Source organism: Stylophora pistillata, chromosome 6 (genome assembly GCF_964205215.1).
Source record: "Stylophora pistillata chromosome 6, jaStyPist1.2, whole genome shotgun sequence".
Classification (NCBI taxonomy): Eukaryota; Metazoa; Cnidaria; class Anthozoa; order Scleractinia; family Pocilloporidae; genus Stylophora; species Stylophora pistillata.
This window is the reverse complement of record NC_142524.1, coordinates 2,965,001-2,973,055: the sequence shown is the minus strand read 5'-3', so window position 1 is coordinate 2,973,055 and position 8,055 is coordinate 2,965,001. Positions and strand designations below refer to the sequence as shown.

At 39.0% G+C, this 8,055-nt stretch overlaps 2 long non-coding RNA genes across 2 annotated transcripts; one reads left to right on the top strand and one right to left on the bottom strand.

Moving 5' to 3' along the window:
- Positions 1 to 1,367: 1,367 nt before the first annotated feature.
- LOC148727732 (uncharacterized) lies at positions 1,368 to 4,902 on the top strand. Its single transcript, XR_015988864.1, has 2 exons — positions 1,368 to 3,859; positions 4,438 to 4,902. It is a non-coding gene; the product is annotated as an uncharacterized LOC148727732 (long non-coding RNA).
- A 229-nt stretch (positions 4,903 to 5,131) lies between these two features.
- LOC148727731 (uncharacterized) lies at positions 5,132 to 6,729 on the bottom strand. The gene is made up of 2 exons (XR_015988866.1): positions 6,480 to 6,729; positions 5,132 to 5,731 (listed from the first exon to the last, which is right to left on the bottom strand). It is a non-coding gene; the product is annotated as an uncharacterized LOC148727731 (long non-coding RNA).
- Between the last annotated feature and the right edge of the window lie 1,326 nt (positions 6,730 to 8,055).

Here is an 8,055-nt window from a genome sequence, read left to right as displayed (position 1 = left end):
TTATTGAAATTTTCTCGAAAAATTGTATTTTGACCCAAAAGCACAAGGCGCTCTGTAACATACTGTCTGTGTTGTTCTTAAGCTTGTTTTGAAACATGGATCCTGACCCACAAGCTTCAAGGTAGAACACCAGCTGAGGGAGAAAATATAATACCACAGCTGCTGTCAGATATTTCAAGCTATTAATCTTATTTTGTATAAGCATTCACAACATTTCCATCACGTAGTGTGGATCAGAGTAGATGCATTTACAAACTAATCTCTCATCTCTGAGGCAGTGTTCTGAAGGTGTTACGGAGGAAAAATTAGCGTTTTCATTTAAACTGAGATAGCGTGAATATTATGCGCGCTACCCCTTTAAAAGCATACATTTTCCTAAAGCTTAATAAACACTTTGAGAGTAAAGGTAAAGTCAGACTGGCACAGACTCCCCATATGGTCTTTGTGGTCGCGTCGCATTTTCGCCTTCAGATTTCATTTTTGCTCTCACAAGTGTCACGTAACGGATTTTATCTTTATTTTCATGAGAACATGTGCACGGTACTCTACGTTAAACTATACGTTACTCGATTTGATTTTGTAAGGTTCTGAAATTTAGTTTAAGTTTCTCTTCTGTTGAAATATATTTGAGTCATTTATTCAATTATATGCAACATCGAGCAATTTTTTTTTTTACAGAGTGAAAATTTCCTACCCTTCGAGTACAATATAGGTTCTACTATATACCCCTACTTCCCTTCACAGCCACTTTCATAGCGTGCATGACAGGCGCTTATTTAGCCGAGTGAAGCGCAAGACGCGAGCGCGGGGCGAGACGAATCCGGTTACTTTTCTCTTCCCCTAGTCTTGCGCCCCGTGCTCGTGTCTAGCACTTCGCGCTGGATAGCTCCCGCTTCGCGCTTCGTTAATAGGTACCTGTCATGCTGGCTACCATTTCCATGGAGTATAAATTGAGAAATTTGATCTTAATATAAATGATCCTGAGTTTGAGTTCGGTCGGCAAAGAAAAACAATGCCTGATACATGACGAGCTTTGCTCAAGAAAAAAATTCTCAGCAGGCATCGTAAACTGATGCCGAGGTTTGGGGAAGAAGGCGTTGGGTGGATGTCATCACATTAATTACACCACAATGTAATTATACAGATTAGCGCCCACGAATCCACGAGAGATACGCGATTGCGTGCGAGTTAACGCGGGGTCATCTGTTGGCGATGAAAATCAAAATCATGAAATGAAATGAAGTTTGTTGTGCGTGTGATGGTCATAAAATACTGCGTTTTCTCTTTTTCTGCCTGTTTCCTTATAACGACATTTTTAATCACGTAGTCTTTCAAAGATCCTTCCTTTTCACAGAAGAGGCAATAGGGACCTTAAGAAACCACGACGGCGACGGCAACGAGGACGTGGAAAACAAGAGATCTAATTGGCAGAACAGTAGCTCAGCACGTGCGTTTTGAATCTTTGTACATTTCATAGCCGTCCTATGCAAAACAACAACGTGAAATCGCCAAAATTTGCGTCGTCTGCGAACCGAAACCGCGACGGCAAATTATTTTAATTTCCATTTGGAACTCAACGGCTACTTTTTTCGTCATGCGGAAGTTGAGCTGTGGCGCTATATGAGACAGTAAGCTCCTGCAGCCATTTTTGAAATTCTAACCAAGAGTAGAAATTAATTTTTCAATCGAAGTCTTCCTTGGCGTCGCCGTCGTGGTTTCTTAAGGTCCCTAATACCGGCGAGGCGCCGTATTCGAAAAGCCTCTCTTTCGATTATTTAGGTATGATTCTTTCGCTTGGTTTGCCATAAAACAGTAACAAAAGATATCGCAATTTTCATGTGCCGTAAGACCTTAATAACAACCGTATCGAATTTCCAGTATTGCGTCACTTGGTGGATCGATCAGTGTTCACGCTTTGCGATGTAGTACACGATGTTATTGTTTTGGTACAAAACCTGTGGCGGTCGCACGACTTGGCCTCGTATCCTGGTTAAATTCTTACCAATATTATAATATTAAACCTCGACGAGATTTTTCATGTCGAAATGTCGAAAAGCATCATGTTTTCGATTTCGAAACCATTCGAAATGAAGTCATAGAGGCAGTCGGATTTTCGACGTGCGGCTTTCCACCGGCTAACTTAACCACGCAGAGTCTTTGCAGGATTACAAGTGCCACACTTGACCCTTGCAAGCATTGGTATCTACTTTTGAAAGAGGTATGTGACGTTCCTTTGCGTAAATATTTCATATGCGATGTATTTAAGATATTTCCCGACGAAATCCAAAGTGTGGCGACACGGGAACTTCAGCCGGCCAACTCATCGTTCGGAGTAGTGGGGTTAGCCAGGATTCCCGACGTCGTTCACGTTGTGTTCACGTTCTGTCTAATAGCTGGTCTATCTTCTTCGCAATAAACAATCCCCGACGAACTTATTAAATCTGCGGGATTTATGACTATCGTAAATCTGGTGAACTCCGCCATGCTAGACTTTGAGCCCGAAGGCGCGAAAATTTTATCTTTTGGCGCCAAACTCAGTCACGACTCCGAAGAGCTCGCTTCCTAACTTACCGAAAGATCAGCTAGAGTAAATTCCCTTGGAGTGGAACTGAAGAAGCTTCGAACACAGATTTCTCATCTCGAATCAGCATGGAGTCAATTTTACAGACCCTTTTTTCCACCTCAATGTTCGTACCTTGTCGTGGTGAGGTGGCTTGAGTGCCTCAATGACCAATGGCAATACAATGCCTTTAAAGAATTCAGCTTCAGTTGGTGGGCTGTATTTTTTGCAAGGTAGAGGCCAGACTAACACGGACTTTGTCATTGTAGTTATTGTTATGATTATTATAATTATCGTTATTATTAATGATTTTGTTATTGTTATCATTATCTTTATGATTGTTATTGAATCATTTTCAAAATGAAATAGGCTGCTCAATGAGGATGGCATGCTGAGGCAAGTAGATTTTCATTTATTTACCCCCCCTCCCCCCAAGTAGAAATTCAAGTGTTTCTGATAGTTTTTCTCTTCAATAGATTGTTAGAATGCAGAAGATTTTCTAAGACACATTGTACAGAGGGCTTGTCTTAAGTAGTTGTTTTCTGATTCAAAACCACCTGCCTAGTTCTGTTTCTCTTGGGTAGTTAGTCCATGGACTGTGGTTATCTGATGGCAGAACTAACAGGTGGATCTGTTTCTCTTGGGTAGTCAGTCCATTATGGGCTGTTGTTATCTGATGGCAGAACCACCAATCTGTTCTGTTTCTCTTGGGTAGTCAGTCTATGGACTGTTGTTATCTGATGGCAGAACCAGTCCCTATTTTTTTCAGCTCTATACAGTCAGTGTTTTATGGACAGTTATTTTTATCTGATGGCAGTTTTAGCTTCCTCTTTTTGTTTTGAAAAATGTTTTGCTTATGCTGTTTGTCACGTATCATCTGTTATTAGTCGGAGGCACTTTGGTCAATCAATGCTATCATTGTCTTCATTATTATTGTAATTGTTAATTCAGCTGCTACTCTTCTCTCTTTGCCACAGGGCCCACTACAGACAGCACTAGCTTAATGAAGGCCCAAAACCTTTCACAATGAGCCAACTCAAGAATTGCAGTCCTGAACAGTTTTTGGGGTTTCCTGGCTTTTCTTGAGATTATTTTGTCTCAGTTTCAATTACTTGGATACTCATTGAGCTAGACTAACAATAACACCATTTTGTTCATAGATAAACATCGAAATAATCATAATAGTAATATAAATGATAATAATAATGATTTGTTATTGTTATCATTATCATTATCTTTATGATTGTGATCATCATTTTCAAATTGAAATAGGCTGCTCAATGAGGATGGCATGCTGAGGCAAGTAGATTTTCATTTAATTCCTCCCCCCTCCCCCCAAATAGAAATTCAAGTGTTTCTGATTGTTTGTCTTTTCAATAGATTGTTAGAATGCAGAAGATTTTCTAAGACACATTGTACAGAGGTCTTAAATAGTTGTTTTCTGATTCAAAACCACCTGCCTAGTTCTGTTTCTATTGGGTAGTTAGTCCATGGACTGTTGTTATCTGATGGCAGAACTAACAGGTGGATCTGTTTCTCTTGGGTAGTCAGTCCATTATGGGCTGTTGTTATCTGATGGCAGAACCACCGATTTGTTCTGTTTCTCTTGGGTGGTCAGTCTATTGACTGTTGTTATCTGATGGCAGAACCAGTCCCTATTTTTTTTTCAGCTCTATGCTGTCAGTCTTTTATGGACAGTTATTTTTATCTGATGGCAATTTTAGCTTGCTCTTTTTGTTTTGAAAAGTGTGTTGCTTATGCTGTTTGTCATGTATCATCTGTTATTAGTCATAGGGTGACTTTGGTCAATCAATGCTATCATTGTCCTTAGTATTATTATTATTAATTCAGCTGCTACTCTTCTCTCTTTGACACAGGGCCCACTACAAACAGCACTAGCTTACTGAAGTCCCAAAACCTTTCACAATGAGCCAACTCAAGAATTGCAGTCCTGAACAGTTTTTGGGGTTTTTCTGTCTTTTCTTAATTTGTTTTTGCCCCAGTTTCAATCACTTGGATACTCATTCAGCTAGACTAACAATAACACTATTTTGTTCATAGATAAACATTGAAATAATCATGATAGTAATATGAATGATAAAAATAATGATTAGATTAATGGAAGTAATCATAGGAATTATAACCATCAGGATAATGAACATTATTTCTCTAACTATTGTAAATATTTTTATCATTATTATTATTATTATTATCATTATTGTTATCATTGTTATTATTATTTCCATCATGAATTATTAGAGATGCTTGGAAAAAAATGATCTATAGTTCCCTCCAACTCATTATTCTTTCAGTTAAGTGAATTAAGACTTTGTGAACAGTTACTGCTTTATTCTGTCATTCCTGATGACCATAGAAATGGTGAAAGTCCACAGATATTATCCCTCTAAGAGTTTCTCCAGGTGTTTTTTTTTCCTCTGAATTTGGTTACAACAGAATGAAGGGCATCAGAGTATAGTGCGCCCAGCTAGACATGAATTGCATTAATATTACAGGGTCATTTTGCTGTATTCAGGGTTTAATCTTAGCCTTCTACAGACAAGTTTGTTCCTCTAAATGCAAAACACATTTTATCGTTTTTTAAAACAAACTTACAAAAACTGCCAAGAAACAGCTACTAAATTTATGGAAACATGACGAACAAGTCAACTAGACTGTGTACTACACATCATTGAAATCAAAGTATCACTTTAGGAACATAAAATCGCAAGGTCAGTTTCCCATTTTTAGTGCCTGAGAAAAGATCAGGCCACCAGATTACTTCAAATTCTCTGGTTGCTCGTCCATCTCAGTTTCCAACAACCATTTTAGTTTACTGGGTGAGAATCGTGCTTGATTTCTTGCCCCATGCTCTTTAATTGGCCGCCTGTAAAGCTTGTTGAGAGTTTAACAGCTACTACTTGCAGCAACCTCCATATTCCCCCGATAGCTTTTCTTAACTCTAATGGTACAGAACTTTAATGACTCAAACCAGAAATAACATCATTCACTCTACCATCCCTGTAATAAAAAACTTTGGATTTTTCTCTCCATACAGGGGGCCGCAAATGTATTTTTACCCTCGCACGTTTATAAAAGCATTCGGCATGCCTGCTAACAAAGCTTGGATGTATCTTTCAGGAACTTAGTATCTTTCAACTCGACACCATTTGCCTGAAACCAAAATAATAATTACGAAAGTTAAGAGATTATTTACTTCTGGAGTGAAATGTACTAAATGATTTGCCCTTTCAAACATAAACCTGAGTTATCAGGTTTTTCAATCACAAAATTACACGCCGGGTTATTAGTATTCCTTGGGGACCTTCCTATATTATCATAAATATCTAAGACAAGCAGGTCATTTAGCTAGGTAATCTATGTTAAAAACCGCGCTGTACAGCACTTAGAATTATTTTCCTCACTCATTTTTCTCACACTGCAACTTCGCGTACTACGCAATTATTACTACGCAGTCATATCTGGTGTCCAATTGGGAGAGCTTATTATTTTTGTTTTAGAGGTGAATTGCGATTTCTTGTATGTCCCCTTTTTCGTCGAAGAAAAGCTCGAACAAATACTGAAAGTAATGAGTAAGTCACTATGAACAACTAGTGCAAAGTGACAGCACTATCGAGCCAAACTGAGAACTGTTCTTTAATGATTTTTAACATGAACCACCAATTCTTACTATTTTTAATTTCTGCGTTTTAATAGACTTTGACATGTTCTTGAGAAGATATTAAATCGGTTAGCGCTGTTGTTCCCTTCTAAATTATTTTGGTGGAAGCGCCTCAGAAGACACTTGTTTAACTAAAACCATGTTGGGCGACGTTATATTTTGACTGCACAACCCGCAATTAAATTTAATTTTAACAGCTATTCGAGTGTGTGAAGAACGGAAAAAAGCAAAATTACATACCATCGGCCTTTCGATGCACGGACGAATTAAAACTTTTTACAATTCCACTTATCCATTGCTTGTAACTGATAGACCTTGTCCTTATTCTTGCGGGAGGCCGTACGATCTGTTGTCCATTGTAGAACTTGGCAAACTTAGCGCACTTCTTCGAGCGCAACAATGTGATCTTTCGATTCTCTATCTCACTAGCGCAGTTGTTGTGTTGAACATGGACGAATAATACATCGCAGCGTGTCTTGTAGATAGCTAGAGATGCATGTTTAGGATAAGCGCTGAATATGGACGAGCGTTAAAGCCGCCACTGAAAAAGCACAATCGACCGTTTTTCATTGTAAGGATCAGGTCTTTCACACAGCTGTCAGAATTAAAGAGAGGAAGAACGTCGATCTCGCTCACCTAAGTAGCGAAGTACACCACGAGCGGCGACGATGATCAAACACCTGGAAGATCACCGTGGTGTCCCTCTACTCTTTGGTATCATAACCAAGAGCGAGCCCTTTCGACTTGTCACTAAGTTTTACGGTTTATAAAACAAAGGCCCCGCTCTACACAAAGCCTTAAAGAATGAAACACTAGAAAAGCTTACTTAGCTTGGAATTATAAAAATTTCCTTTCTTAAAAATCGAGGATTTTCAGGGTTTCCGTAACTTCGTATTTTTCCAAATTTCCTCTTTTACATGTTATGCCGTTTTGCATTTTCTTCAACGTATAATTTAGTTCAGCGTCGATCATTTATCATCCTTAGAAGAAAATATTCTGATCTTTACGTTTAACTATAAAATTGCTTTGGCTTACATTGTGCGCATAAAAGGAGCGTTAAATTAAACATGAGTTGATTCCACGCGAAGGTTTTACCTGGAAAAATGCCAGCACACGAGAGACACCGACATTACCGCGTGTCCCTTTCTGGAAAACATTCGTGTTATGACAAGAAAGGTCAGCTTAAGGGTTTTGGGTTACCCAAACTATGCAATTTTGACGCCGAAAAGTGCCAAAAAGTAATTACAGAAACTTCATCCGCAACACCTTGAACGTGCTGTGGGCGCGAACTGAGATCTTCTCTTACAGTTAATAATTGCCAGGCGGAACTCAGATCCGGCTTAGCCTAATTTGCATAAATTTTTTTGGTGGGCAAAGCTCGTCATGATTGGGTAGATAGGTTTTCATGACGTAGAACTTGGACTGTCTTACGTAATCGGAATGAGAGAAGTCAGTTTTGTCCGAGGGTCTTACTCTTAAATGAAACTATTTCATACTTGACTCAGCTTGGTCACCATCCTCAGGGCTATGGGTCGGGTACCGTGAATGAAGACACGAGCTCTTTCCATGTTAGTCTTTTATGTGCAATGGTTGTGCTTAAGGGAAGCCACCTCCTGGTCCACTGTCTGATGCTTTCTTTTCCAAGCACATCTTTTAAAATCCAGACAGATGAGAACTGATTCAGCAAAGAATGGATTAGAACTTTCAACAACTTTAATTTTTGGGAATGAGGTTTTGTAGCGGAATTGGATTTTATCTACTCTTGATTAGATGAGTCATTTTCACACGAAAGGCTTCGGCCTTGTGGATACTGGTG